This window comes from Silene latifolia, chromosome 3, assembly GCF_048544455.1.
Source record: "Silene latifolia isolate original U9 population chromosome 3, ASM4854445v1, whole genome shotgun sequence".
Lineage (NCBI taxonomy): Eukaryota > Viridiplantae > Streptophyta > Magnoliopsida > Caryophyllales > Caryophyllaceae > Silene > Silene latifolia.
In genome coordinates, this window is record NC_133528.1 from 96,766,117 (window position 1) to 96,781,745 (window position 15,629).

A 15,629-nucleotide genomic window follows, 5' to 3' on the forward strand; every position below is an offset into this window, starting at 1 on the left:
AGTTCCTCAAGGTTAAAGCACAATTAAAATAGACAAACAAGTAAGAACTTAATCACATAGCACTATCCCCGGCAATGGCGCCATTTTGATGGATAGTGTCGTCGGGCCACTAGGAATCAAACACATTTATAATACTCAACAAACAACTAGTTAGTGGTAAGTCGAGGTCGATCCATGGGACGGTGTGCTTTGGGTTCTAAGTCTATCTATCTCAATTTATGCTAGTGTCACAATTGATTTGGGTTTGTAGTTGTGTTCTAGACTAATGCAAGCAATAAAGTAAGACAAGCAATAAAATGAAGGATGTAAACAAATGATTAAAAGTGCTAGGATATCATGGGGTCATAGGGGATTCATGGTGTTGATCATACAAACATGTTTACAAAGTTACAAGCAATTAATGTTGTGGAGGAACTCGAGTTGGTTTATGTCTTACGGTCCTTAGGAAGAGTTGGGTCCCAGAGCCGAATCGATTAGATTGTACAACACCTACAAGTCGACTTACTTTCCTCCTAATCACTTCTATGCATGGTCTAACAAGACTCGAGTTGGTTTATATCTTACAAGTCAAGTTGAATAGATAAGAGATGGGTAAAAATGCAAGGATTCATAGGCTTAGCATTTCATCAAACATAACATGTGCATAGGTTGACATCACAACAAGCAAGCAATTCAATTGTGAAAACATATTAGATTAAGCATGAATCAATCCCCATGTTGGTTTCCCTAATTACCCATTAATCGTAGCTAAGAGACTACTCACTCATTATCAAGTTTGACATGCTAACAAGGTTGTCAATCATATTAACAAGGCAAAACATGATGAACAAGTAAGAAAGATTAACAATAATTTAAACAAGGATTAAGAGAATTATACCTATGGAGATTCCAAAATAATAATGCAAAGAATAATAGAAGTACTTGATGATTGATGGAAGGTTGTCAATCTCCCAATAAACCCAAATGATCTTCTAATTACCCAATAATAAACTTGAATAATAAACTTGAACAATAAGGAAAGATTAATGTGTGATTTGTGGAAAGATTAAAGAGTAATCTATTCTAATCTACTCCTAACTTAATCTAAGAAGAATTTCTAATGTGGAAGCCCCCCCTTTGATTATCATCCAAATGGGGTATTTATAGTAGTACTTCATTAGGTTAACTAAGGCTAAACTAGTAATTAACATTTGTAAGTTCTAAGCAGGGAATCGCTAGTCTTTCGGAGAGATGGGCATCTTTGCTGAGGACGCCACGATCCGCTCGTCCAGGAGGGGAATCCGCTCGGATTGTTGCAGAGTTGGACGAGCGTCTTCAAGGCTTGGACGCTCGGATTCTGCTTCTTGGACGGGCGTCTTGTCTCCTTGGACGCTCGGATCCTGCTTCAGAATCCTTCTCTTTACTTACTTCTCATTCTTGTGAGATTAGTCTTTAGTTCTTGCCTCCTCTTCATACTAGTCCATCTAATATCATCAATAAGCTTCCAAATATGCACGAAAGACGGGAATTTCCGCCTTATTATCTTCTTTCCTACAAAACATACGAAATGCACTAGGAAAGCAAAATAGAAAGCATTTGACGGATAAAATAGCTATGGAATGTTATAATAATATACAAAATGGGTTCAATTAGGGGACTAAATGTGCGCAAATAATGTTCACATCACTACTACGCCTCTTCGAAGGGACGCAGCACCTGCTGCGCCTCTTCCTGAGGCTGCCGCAGTTCCTGCTTCCTCTCTTCTTCTTTCGTCTTTTGTTTGTCTTTTCGTTTTCGTCTTTGTTTTCAATTGTTCATTGTTCATTATCACGGTATTTTTAGCATAGTAAGTTAACATGTAAATCATTAATCATTAGTAATTAATTCATCTTTCAAAATCCCGACTTAAATCCCTTATAATTCATATTTGCGAGTTTTCGTCATTAAAATCAATTCGGGTTTTTAGAGGTTTGATTCATCAATATTGAGTCTCTGAAATTCATCATTGGTATATTTTCGTCTGTTTATCATTGCCATCATTAGTTTAGCATTAATAACCTAATTAATTTGATTAGTTTGTTAATTTGTATCATTAATCTCGTAATTAACCTAATTGATATGTCCTAATTAATTTTATCCATATTTTATTGTTTTTATGACCCAATCATATGTACATAATATGTTAAATTACTTCTATCCGAGTCAAATGTCCATAATCGATCCTTAAATCACCAATGAATATTAACAATTTGCAATTCAGGCTTCACGACTTAATCGAACTCAGAATGACGCAGCGTTTTTTGCTGCCTCTTCCAAAGGACGACGACTCTGCTGCTGCTTTATTCGGCCGAGTTCGTCTCTCGAACTCCGTTTCGCCTTGACCTGGTTTATTAATTACGTATTAATTAACTATTATTCGTATTATCACTAATAATCTGTTCGTTAATTTGTTTATTCTTTCTTTTCTCAAATCGTCCGTTTTAAATGTATTTTCGACGTAGATCAATTAATCAATTGTAATTATTGTAATTTTCTTTATTGTATTTCAATTCTTTTCTTTATTATCATATTGTTTGTATGCTCTCACATGCAATTAGCCTAAATCTCTACCTCGACATTAATGCATGTTAAATTACGTGTTTACCGACTTAGTCTAAAATCACATGCTAGGATTAATCTAATGGATGTTGCATTGCATGCGTTTAATCGAGAACATATCGAGTATGAATAACTTCCCTGCTAATCATTAGTAGAGGCCGCTATCGAGGCGGGCGGGACTAGGTGTTCGATGAAAAGTGCTTGCTAATACGTACCCTCACCCCTTACTCCAGATCTCTGTGAACATCCGTGTTCATTGGCATCCATGAGAGTCATTCTAGACATAGAATGCTAAGGGTAACGAGTTCTTGGTGTTCATGTCACTACTTTGTGTCTTGACATGGCATGAGGTATTCGAACGGTTTCCAATTTTCCACAATAAATTGGTGGCGACTCCACAATTGCAAAGCTTGCTCGCTTTCTACCCAAGCGACCCCCGTGGGCCCGCGTTCACATTATTGCAGACCATCAATAGGATGGATTATTGTTATGAAATAATCCTTAAATTTAATATTTTAAGGAAATATCTTCCACAATATTGTGTTTTACGGAATAAGGAAGTGTATATCTACCGAAATTCCATAAAAAAATGCGGAAATCTTCCTTGCTGAGGAGGAAACCTCTAGGGAAAGGACGCAACAGGTGTTACGCCTCTTCCAAGGGTCGCAGTGGCTGCTGCGCCTCTTCTCCAGCCCTCTTTTCACATTTTTCAGAATATTTTCGTGATTTGTTTCCAAATCCGTGTCATTCCTAAACTCCTCCATATGTTTAGTATAAATAGAGGCCTCCGGCCTCCATATTTGGCACGCGAGTGTTCCACCCCTTGTTTCACTCTCTTTGCATTCTAGACTACGCTATTGCTTTCGACGCCTACGTGCTTGATCAATCGACCACGTAAGCTCAGATCATTCTGAGTGCCAGTCACGTTGTATAGACCGACCAATTTGACCAACTCCACTTTTATTAATCAACATAATCAATTTACGAAATCCTCTAACGGGATACTTTCCACGCATATTCGAGTCGAGCAATCACTAAAACGATAACTTTAGTCAATCTCGTTTCATCAAACATGTAAGTCTGAGGGTGTAAATCCTATTTTTATTATTTTACCTTTATTTTGTATTAATTAATGTAGATCTATATCAAAAGCACGTTCGAAAACCGATTTAAAACTCATCTTTTAAAACCGTTTTTACAAAATAGCGGAGGTTAGACATCGAGAAGAAACGCAGCAGCAGCTGCGCCTCTTCGAAGGATCGCTGCATTGTTGCGCCTCTTCCAGAGGCTGCTTGCTGTTCCTGCTCTTCTTCTTCTTCCTCGACTTCCTACAAGTTTCTCTTTTTTTTTCTTATTTCTTTTGTTTTCTTCGTAGTTTCAGTATATAAATCACGTTTTAACAATTCCTTTTTATTTACAATGCTTAAGTCACCCTTAATCCCGAGTAATTCAATACTTGCGGGTTTTCGCCGTTTTAATTCAAATCGGTTCTTCAGGATTTCGACTTGTTCATGTCGAGGTTCTGGAATCCTAACTTGATACATAAGTTTTCTTTCGAGTCTTGTTTATCTAATTCCGTCTTAATTTAATCTCAAGTTTCCCTTTTGTATTTCCGACACGTGTTAATCATAATCATGTAAACCGCTGTATTTTCTCGTTTTTAATTCGTTTTATGACTTGCCCAGATGCATATAATCGGTTAAAACACTTCAACTCGAGTCTAATAACAATAATAGATCTTAAATATACCAAGGAACAATAACAATGTTGCGGTTCTAAATTCACAGCCAGAGCCCAGCTCTAGAACTGACGGAGGAAGTGCTGCGCCTCTTCCAAAGGACGCAGCAGATGTTGCGCCTGTTCTGGGTTGGCTTCTGTCTCTGAACTCTTTCTCGCTTTGACGTAGCTTCTAATTACGATTTAAATTGACTACTATTCGTATTATCACTCCTAATTTGACGTATTTTCATATTTTATTTTATTTTTCTTTTATTTTCTTCTTCGAAATTCCGTCTTTGAGCGTGCTTTTGACGTAGACCAAATAAACTTTGTAATTCTTGTAATATTAATTATTATAATTATGTATGATTTATTTACTTGGCATTCACATGTAATTAATCTAACTTCCAACTTCGACCCAAATTGTTTGCTAAAACACGTATTAACCGACATAGTCTAATTTCACATGCTAGGATTAATCTATGTTTGTTGCATTGCATGCATTACATCGACAACATATCAAATATGAATAATTTCCCTAATCATTAGTAGAGGCCGCTATCGAGTCGGGCGGGATTAGGTGTTTGAATTAAAGAGCTTCCTAATACGTACCCTCACCCCTTACTCCAATTATCACTGGACATCCGTGTCCATTGGCATCTTCGAGAGCCATTCCAGACATAGAATGCTAAGGGTAACGAGTTCTTAGTGTTCATGTCATTACTTTGTATCTTGCAATGGCACGAGGTATTCCAACGGTTTCCAATTTTTCCACAATAAATTGGTGGCGACTCCACAAAGGCAGGCTTATTCAACCTTTCACCGGTTCAATGTCTCACAAATCGGTAACGGCCCATGACGTGCTTTGGCAAACTAAGGTTCCGTAGGAGAAGTGCCGCCGCCTCGAAACCAACGCGCGGGTTCGCGCGGCGCTGGTGGCCCATGTACACAAAAATCATGACTTGACTTGTGAATTCGTGAAATGTCGTGAGCGACTTCTCGTGTTTGAATTCACGGTATTGACTCGAGTATTGACTTTGACGGAGTGACCCTTATATGGTTGACCTTATTGATGGGATTGATGACAGGTGTTGATTCTAGACTCGGGTATAAGTGTAGATACCCGAGGTGTGCTTATAGGTGTTAAGAAGACTACTGCAATTTAGACTCAAATGTGAGGCCCATTGAGACTCGTGTGTTGAGCCTTGGGACGTGTCGTTAGGGAAGTTTTAAAAACACGGCTTTGAAAGAAAATGGATTTGAAAGGTGAGCCCCATTAAGTCTTTTGTGTACGACTCGGGCACGTGTGACACGAGGTGTCGAAAATATTTAGATCCTAACTGAATTGGGGTATGGGGTCCAAAATGACGGCGTGACGCCTTAGGACTTGACTTGAATTTGAAAATACCCAAAATGTAAAGGAAGCCGGGTTTATGACTCGACAGAGTTCCAACTAGGACATAGTCGGTCTGAATTTTGACTCTAACTTAGCCCAATTGAATTTAAATATTTACATTTACATGGTTTAAAAATATTTTGGTTTAAAACGTTTTTTGGTTTTTTTTGGACTTTTTACGTTTTTTTTTTTTGTTTTTTTTTTGAGAATTTACGAAGAATTTTATTTATGGAAAATTTAATAATTGACTTGAACTTTGAAAATGGAATTTTATAGAAAGTCATTTTTGAAAGGAAATGGATTTTACATTTACAGAAAATTGGACATTATTTAATTTACAAAATGGATTTTTGAAAAGGTTTTTTTTTTGTTTGTTGGAAAATTGAAAATTGAAAATCGGAAAATTCGACATTATTTGGTTTACCAATGTGATATTTGAAAAGGTTTGAAAATGAATTTTATTTACATTGACATTATTTGTTTATAAATGAGGAATTTAGACACGTGATTGATTTGGAAAACACACACATACAAATAGGCATTATAACAGTATGCTGAGTGCATTTAAAAGGTTTTGGTTTAAAAGGTGGGTTGCCATACCAAGCAGTCAAACCCTGATCTGTGAAGAGGTCCGTGCCAAACAAGAGCAAGGTCGGTTCCTAGTCCATTCGCACGAGTAGTGAAAGCTCTTGATACGAACATGAGTATGTACCGCAGTATGGTTGACGTCAATCGTTATCCATCTTTAGGCCCAGATAGGAATTTGGACCGTCCGGATGGGATGATTGGTCGAATGGGTTGGTTTAGGGCCTAGGAAGACCAAATGAAACGACCTAAGAAGGTCGAGTAATGAAAATCGACAAATGTCTCTTATAAACTATTCCCTAACCTTGTTCAAATTTCACCCTGGGTAACACCATACTTAGTCTAAGTATATCATCCCCAGCGGAGTCGCCAAACTGTGGACACAGCCACCTGCGCCGCACGCACCCGCGCGTTGATTTTGAGGCGGCGAAAATTCTCCCACAGAACTCCGGCGCAAGGCCGAGGCACGTCATGGGCCGTTACCGATTTGAAATGCATTGAAACCGGTTAAAGGTTTGACAAGCCTGCATTTGTGGAGTCGCCACCAATTTTTATGGAAAATTGGAACCGTTCGAATACTTCGCGTCATGTCAAGATACAAAGTAGTTACATGAACACTAAGAAATTCGTTACCCTTAGCATTCTATGTCTAGAATGACTCTTGTGATGCCAATAAACACGGATGTTCACAGAGATCTTGAGTAAGGGGTGAGGGTACGTATTAGGAACCTCGTTTATTTGAACACCTAATCCCGCCCGCCTCAATAGCGGCCTCTACTAATGATCAGGGAATTTGTTTGTACTCGATATGTTGTCAATTTTTATGCATGCAATGCAACATCCAGTAGGTTAATCCTAGCATGTGAGAAATAAAATAAGGCGGAGAACAAACAATTTAGCACTCAATTGGGTCGAAGTTGGAAGTTAGATTAATTACATGTGAATGCCATACAATTAAATCATATATAATTACGATAAATGAATTACAATAATTAAAATTACAAAAATTACAAGCTTTATTTGATATACGTCAAAAGCACGCTTGAAGACGGGATTTCAAAGAAGAAAATAAAAAGGAAAATGAAATTGGTATTAAAATACGAAAATACGTCAGATTAGAGGTGATAATATGAGTAATAGTTGATTTGAACCGTAATTAGGAGCTACGTCAGAGCGAGAAAGAGTTCAGGGAGAGAAACCAACCCAGAACAGGCGCAGCATCTGCTGCGTCCTCTGGAAGAGGCGCAACACTTCCTGCGTATGTTCTAGAGCTGGGTTCTGGCTGTGAAGTCAGAACCGCAACACTGTTATCGTTCGTTAGTATATTTAGGATGAATTATCGATATTAGACCCGATTTGGAGTACTTTAACCGATTATATGTATCTGGGCAAGTCATAAAACGAATTTAAAACGAGAAATTACAGCGTTTTACATGATTCTGATTAACTTGTGTCGGAAATACGAAAGAGAGAAACTTGAGGTTAAATTAAGACGGAATTAGACGAATAAGACTCGAAAGAAAAGTTATGTCTCAAACTGAACTCCAGAACCTCGACATGAACAAGTCGAAACCCGAAGAATCGATTTGAATTAAAACGGTGAAAACCCGCAAGTATTGAATTACTCGGGATTAAGGCGAATTAAGCATTGTAATAAAAAGGATTTATTAAAAACATGATTTATATACTGAAACAAAAAAAAAGAACAGAGAAAAACGAAAGAAATAAGAAAAAGAGAAACTTGCAGGAAGTCGAGGAAGAAGAAGAAGAAGAGCAGGAGCAGCGAGCGACCTCTGGAAGAGGCGCAGCAAAGCTGCGATCCTTCGAAGAGGCGCAGCTGCTGCTGCGTGTCTTCTCGACGTCTAACCTCTGCTGTTTCGTAAAAACGGTTTTAAAAGATGGATTTTAAATTGGTTTTCGAACGTGCTTTTGATATAGATCTACATTATTTGATACAAAATAAAAAGTACAATAATAAAAAATGGGATTTACACCCTCAGACTTACATGTTTGACAAAACGAGATTGACTAAAGTTATCGTTTTAGTGATTTTGGTGGCCTTGGAAAGTTAAGAGAAAGATCTAGAACTTTCTGTGAAATAGGCCATACCCAAAAAAATCGTTATCACCTCGTAAAACGGGCCTAAATGTCGGGTTGTCATTTTAGCTAAATGAAATGCACATTTTGTAATGTAAACTTTAAGTTTAGCCCAAAGAAGTGACATGGGACTCAAAATGAGATATACTCACAATATTTTATGACATCCTAACCTTAGGTAGACAAGCACATTGCTTTTTTCACTCGGGATTTGACGGTTTTAGGAAATGAAGACGGTTTTTTACCCGGACATCAAATGTACTCTAATTACTGCCAAAACGACCGTAATGACACCAAGATGACAACCAAGGGGTAGACACAAGCAAACGAGTTACCTTTTATTAACCGATTTACAAAACGTTGTAAAATCACGACATATGCTAAGCATGCGGCCCAATCATCACCGGGTGTTTGGCGGGAGGTGCAGAAATGAGGTGTCTACAGGTAACTTTCCTAAAATCGAATAAGATACTAATTAAGAAAACTGAATTTAGGAAAGATATGACAACCAATATTGTGTTTGTCTATGGACTTTCTCCAGCTCTACGGACTTTCCTTCTCCAGCTCCACGCACTTTCCTTGGTGTCAAAGAAAAGGACTAAACTTGGCATCCAAGTAATTAAATGAAACCATTGCTGAACCCGTAGCTGAGTCTGGCTTCTGATTGAACAGCCGTGGAGTCTGTTTATTTTGTTCATTTCGTTGCTGAGCTGCATCACATTTTGCATCACTAGGGCCAGCCACCTCCTGACTTTACTGTATTGCCTCTGGTTTCCAAGGGTGATTCTGGTGTTGAGAGCCTCTAGCAGAACTTTCTTACGCAATTTGTATGCAGCTAGTGCCAGAAAAATGTTAGCGAGGCAACCTAGGTGTATGCGATGACCTTCTAATGCATGATCTAGCGATTTAGCCTATGTAGTGGTTAAACACGTTTTGAACTTATATGTTGTGAATGAAATTTCTATCAATGTGTCGTGACAATGATCGCGTTTGAGTGTGCGTTTAGCGTGTGTTGCGAGCGTCGTGAGTACTGTTCTATCGTTTGTTTGTTTTGTCGTTTGTAGCGCGTCTAGCGCATATCAACTATTTGTATCCTGCTATTTCTGGCTTACCTTCGTTTGTGCATGCACTTTTATGCTGTGTGTTTGGCCATCGCTGTTAGATTGCTGGCTCTAGGATTTTGTCTGCCCACTCAATCAGAGGAGCCAGGCTTGCGTGGTTCCTAAGGCACCACGGGAGGCTGGTTGTCCCGATTGTAAGTGCTTAGCCATGGACACACTCCTTTTGTAAGGAATACAAGCTCTACCAGATCAGTTTGCAATTTCATTCAAATAGGAACTCATTTGAAAGGACAATTTATTAATAGTTATAAGAATTTTTGGAAAATTCAAGGTGTGTTCAACTTCTAACAAATTTCAGAGTGTCAAAGTTAAGAAATGCTTGAACAGCGCGAACAATATGATAATTTCTCATAATCTTTACGGCACAATATGCAGTCATTGGGACAAGCATGTATTTTCTCATATTCCATGCCCAATTCTCTAATCATTTTTTTAGCTTCATATGTCCGACTCGGAAGAACATTACCGTCAGGAAGCATGTCACATAGAAAAACTAGAAGATCCGTAAAACTCTTATCACTCCACCCATTTGCCCCCTTCAAGTTATATAACTTTACCACCGTGGACAATTTAGTATACTTCTTACAATCAGTAAATAAAGGCATTCCAGATTGACTCAACTTCTCAAGTAAAACATTAGCATTTATTTCCCCATCACCGGTAGCTTCAAAATCATCGAATCCATCATCTTCAGCAAACTTCTCACCTAAAACAACTTCAGGGGTAGGTGAACGATTGTTTACACACACACATCATATGCCCCATCCCCTATATCTAAACCAGCAGCTTCAGGTGTATGATTATTTACCTCAACATCAGATTCCCCATCCTCATCCTCTAATTCTCCATGAAAAATCCAATGCCTATAATCTCTACTGAAACTATTCTTTTCTAAGTGTATTTTGACATATGGGATAGGCAAAACCCTAATATTACCACATCTATTACAAGGGCAGGGGATTGATGAGTGGAGATGAAAATTTTCACTAACGAAATTGTAAAATTCAGCAATTTCATCATTATAAATAGGATCACTAATTTCACCATCAATTATCCAAGTACGACCCATATATAAGCCAGTAGCTATGAAAATCAGATTTGCTTTTTTAAGCTATAAAGATTAATGACGGCGACGGCGGCAAAGATGAGTTGTTCACCATCAGTCATTCTATTATTAATACCTTTGAAATTTCATTTATTTTTAGAGTTGCATAATCTAAGACGGTTCTTATAAGTACCGTTGTAATTGTGCAAGCATGCATGAGGTGTATAATGGTCAAACAACCAATAAATACGACATGCATTGGTAAACTAAAATCAAAAACTTTTCAGTTTTCAAAGTGGATCTGTTTTTACAACGGTTTTAAGAAACACCACTGTTAATTGGTGTAATATCACAACGGCTTTAAAATAACCGTTGTTGATATATGTAATATGATAACAGCTTAACAAAGAACCGTTATCATTTTGTCTTATTATTATTATAACGGTTCCAATTCTTATTATCTTATTATGCAGTTTCCATTCTTTTTTATTATTATAATTAGAAAGTTAGTCATTATAATGTTTTACTTCGTTGATTGCATTTGAGTGTAAGGACTTAAATACTTAACGTAGTAACAAATAACATAAATAATTAAACTTTAATTCAAATAACCACCATAATCAAAATACAACTCATAATGTCAGATAATAATTAAAGACTTAATTAGAATCTGATGGAGAATTAGGATAGTCTTCATGCCCAATTTCGGCATAGATCAAGTCGTAGATCTACTCTTCATCATCAGCGGGCAGCGCAGGTGGAATGGCCTCTTTCTCCCATGACATAGGCACGGTGGCAGGAATGTGATGCCTACAGTAATGTGTCAGCAGACGATCATCAACATGGGTCGCAACCCATAGATAAGGGCCCTTTTATTTAGCATCCGAATAGAAGTCCTCTTTCCCCGCATATTTCCCCGCAAATCTAGCCCCTAATGTTCTTGCCTGACGAAAACTATTATGGCAGTTGGCTTCGTCAAACTCGATAAAAGCAAAGCCTACAAAACCTTGCTTGTTTGTAGACACAGGGTACACTTTTTTAACAGTAGTGAAACCGGAGTCATGAAGGATTTGCGTCAACCACCCAAAATTAGGGTTTAAACCCTTTTCATTCCCATCATAACGAACCGGGAGATTATGGAGAATGCAAGTAAAAGGCTGTGCGTAACGATTACATGATTGTAGCTCTGATACACCAGCCATATTTTTTTGAGAGAAATTAAAGAGTAAATGTTTGATAATTTAGATTTTGACCTAAAACATTATGAAGACATATTTATAGAATTATTTTGGTCAAATTAAATATTATTGGTCAAATTGAATATTTATTAAAGTTCTGATAAAGTTTTGCATGCAGTGGTCAAACTGAGAAATCTAATCAAATAGTGACAACGCTTGAATTGAAAAATCGTTCTTTCATAATTAAAAATGATAACGGTTACAAGAAACCCGTATCTATAACATAACAACGGGTACCACAAACCATTGTTGGTGCTAATTTAGTAACGGTTTTCGAAATGCCGTTTTCTTAAACTGGTAGCGGTTGTCTAACAACCGTGGATAAGAGAGATTTTATAACGAGCTTTTGGAAACCGTTAAAATGTTTTTGATAACGGTTTGTTAAGTAGCCGTTGTCACATTATATTAACAACGGTTTTCGTGGGAACCGTTTTTCTCGTTATCACAGTCTGGGTTTCCGCCAATATTTAGAAAACGGTAATCTAAGTGTCGTTATTAAATGCATTAAACCGTTGTGATACGCTCCTTATTGATTGCCAGATTTGGCGTAGTGGTTTTTCTCCTTATATTGTTGTATCTCAATTTTACTGTTCATTTCGTCCAAAAATTTATCCTAAAATTAATGCCCACTTTTTAATTTTGAATATCCAACAATATTGCCTATATATTAACTTCCCTTTCTCAATCATAAGAGCATTGTCTCAACTCTCTTTAATTAAAAGGATACACCTTAACACATCCAAAAATAGAATAAAAACTAAAACAGGGTTTTAGGCTATCATATAAATCCTACATTATCACAAGATGTCAAGATCGAGTACATTGTACACATGACATCAAACAATAACATAAAGGGAAAACCATAAATAGTCCCGTGAATTCTCACGGGCAACAAAACTAGTTATAGATTAAAAGGGTAAAAAAAGAAGGTAAAATAGAATCAGATACCTTATTTTTCAAATGATACCTAGGTAGCATTTCATTACGGTTATGCTCTTCATCCTCATCATTTGTTTACCTATTCCATTTTAGGGCACGGTGTCTTATTTATTTGTTTACCTTCTATAGAAGGTTTTTTATGGGCAATTTGATCATACACATTCATTAGATCCACTTGTCATCCACTAACATCACCACAAATGTCTCCTCCCTTTTCCTTACTCTTTGTTTCAAAATAAATGATGAACAAATAACTGGGACGGAGGAAGTAACTTAATTAAGCTGCTTATCAGACACTTGAAAAAAACTTTAAAAAAAAAAAAAAAAAAAATACTTCCTCCATACCCAGCCAACGTCCCTATTTTCTTATTTGGACAATCCTATCCAATGCTTTCTTTACTTATTTGGTAAGTTTGCTGATAAAACTATTCTCTTCTATTTATGATAATTACAACAATGTCATTATAACTACCACACATTTATTCCAATTCAATCCAATGTTCCCTAATTATTTCTAAGAATACCCGCACAAAAACGCAATAAAGTCATTTTTCATTACAGAGTGCAATAATGCTAACACAAAATCTCACTTTAGACAAAATCTCACTTTAGACGGATACTATTCGTCTAAAGTTGTAGACGGGTCAAATATGTCACCACTTTCATAAGTGAACATAAGACAGATTCGTGTCTTGTAGGCCACTTTGGACACGCAAATGCATATGATTAATTCAAGTATTAGTTGAGTTGATCTTAATTAAATTAACGGTAATGATAAATATAGCCTTTAAAGCTGTATTTAAGAACTAAATTACTTCCTAAAATGGAATTAAATTAGGAATTTAAGACATAATTACGCGTAAATTAATGTCATTAATGCTTGATTTAAGATTTTCATTCCTTTTTTGGCACTTTATAGGACTGTATTTATCATTTTCCTTAAATTAATGGTTATAGTCATATCAAGCACAATATGGTAATCCTTACTTGACACTTGTGTAAGCAATTAGTAAAATAATTGAAATCACTGCCGCCATCATCACACCTGTTGAATTAATGAGCAAAACATATTTAGGAAGTTCCAGATGCTAAACCCTTGGAAAAGCAATCATTAAGTCTAAGTTTGTGTGTATTCATACCAAAAGTTAGTCTTGCTTGTAACGGCACTATTTGTTATAAATTGAAAATGGTTAGTGCCTCTCTCACAATAAGGCAAGTGAAAGGGTAAGTGGGGGATAAATGGAATACCCCATGAATAATGTCACTTGCATATTGTGAGAGGGGCACTATCCATCTTCAGCTTGTGACGGATAGTGCCCGTCTTCAATGAGATTTTGTGTCATACAAAAACAAACACCAATTAAGGATTTTGGTGTAGGTCCCTAACTACAATCTTCATTGTTTTTAGGGTTATTTCATAAGAATATTTCATCTTATGGGTGGCCTGCTTAAATTACTCCATCTTTTAAATAATTCGAATTTAATCCCTCATATCCCCCCTTCCTTCTCAAAACACACTAGATGACCGGCAACTTGAACAACAGGTTACCTTATGTTTGTAAGGGTTAATAAACACCTTCTTATAATACTCCCAACTATATTTAATCTCATAATAATCCGAACTATAAACACTCCTCCTACGGTCACTCCACCGACGTCGATTCCCTCCATTCTCCTGTCCTCTTTTCTCTTCTTCTCTCAGTTCCATCCTTATTGATGTGACTCGTATTTACGCACATTTAGTCCCCTAAGTAGCCTCGTTCCTATGCCTTCTTGCATGCATTAGGGCCATTTCTTATCTTAAGCTTCCAAATTTGCATATTCTATGAGGTTTTGTGTCCTTGGTAGGAGAGGAATAATAGCCTTGCTTATATGGAGCAAAACGGAGCTAAATGGATCGCATTTAACGACCAACCAACAAATAGAAAACCAATTCTAAAGGCCTAAGTCAATAAAACAAGTATATGGGCAATGATGAAAGACCCCCACGGCTCCTCAATGATCCCCACGGATCATGAGGCAGCCAAATAAAGAAGAAGTCAAGCTGCCCTTGGAGACGGGCGTCCTCAAGACTCAGCCCGAGCGTCCCACAAGAAGGATGGGCGTCTTTCGTTACAGCATGGGCGTCCATCAAAGGCAAGTCGTGCGTCTACATGCAGGACTTGCAAGGCGTTAAACTCATTTAAGGGGCTTAATCGTCATTTAAACCCTTAGTTACCCTAATACTTGTACTTAGTATAAATACTCCATTGTAATAGAAGATTAGCATGAAGTTTTATTAGGAGGTTATCTTAGATTAATCCAAGTTATTTAGTAGATTAATACAATCCAATTATACAATTCAATCTTAATCACTTATTAATCTTTCCTTAATTATTCAAGTGTTATTAGATTTAGTTGGGTAATTTGAAGATTATTTGGGTTTATTTGAGAATTGACAACTCTTCATCATCCATCAAGTTTTCTTCTATTATTCTTTGTTTTATATTTGATCATCCTAAGTTGGTACAATTTCTCTACTCTTTACTTAATCCTTGTTTATTGTTTTACTCTTTCATCATGTTTATACTTGTTAAGATGATTAACACCATTAACCCTAACTAGGGTTAATGGGGGATTAGGGGAGTTCATCATGGGGTAGATCTTTACATAATAAGTTCATATGAATGCTTGCTTGTTGTAGTTTCAAGTTATGCTTGATGAAATACTTGATTGACAACCTAGCACGATTCTCTTATCCTTTAAACAAGACTTGTAAGATATAAACTAACTCAAGGCTTGTTACACCATGCATATAGTTGAATAGGGAGATTTAAGTGACTTTTAGGTGTTGTAAAGTCTTGACCGACGCGGCTCCGAGACCCAAAACTTCCTAGGAATTGTAAGATATAAACTAACTCGATTCCACTACA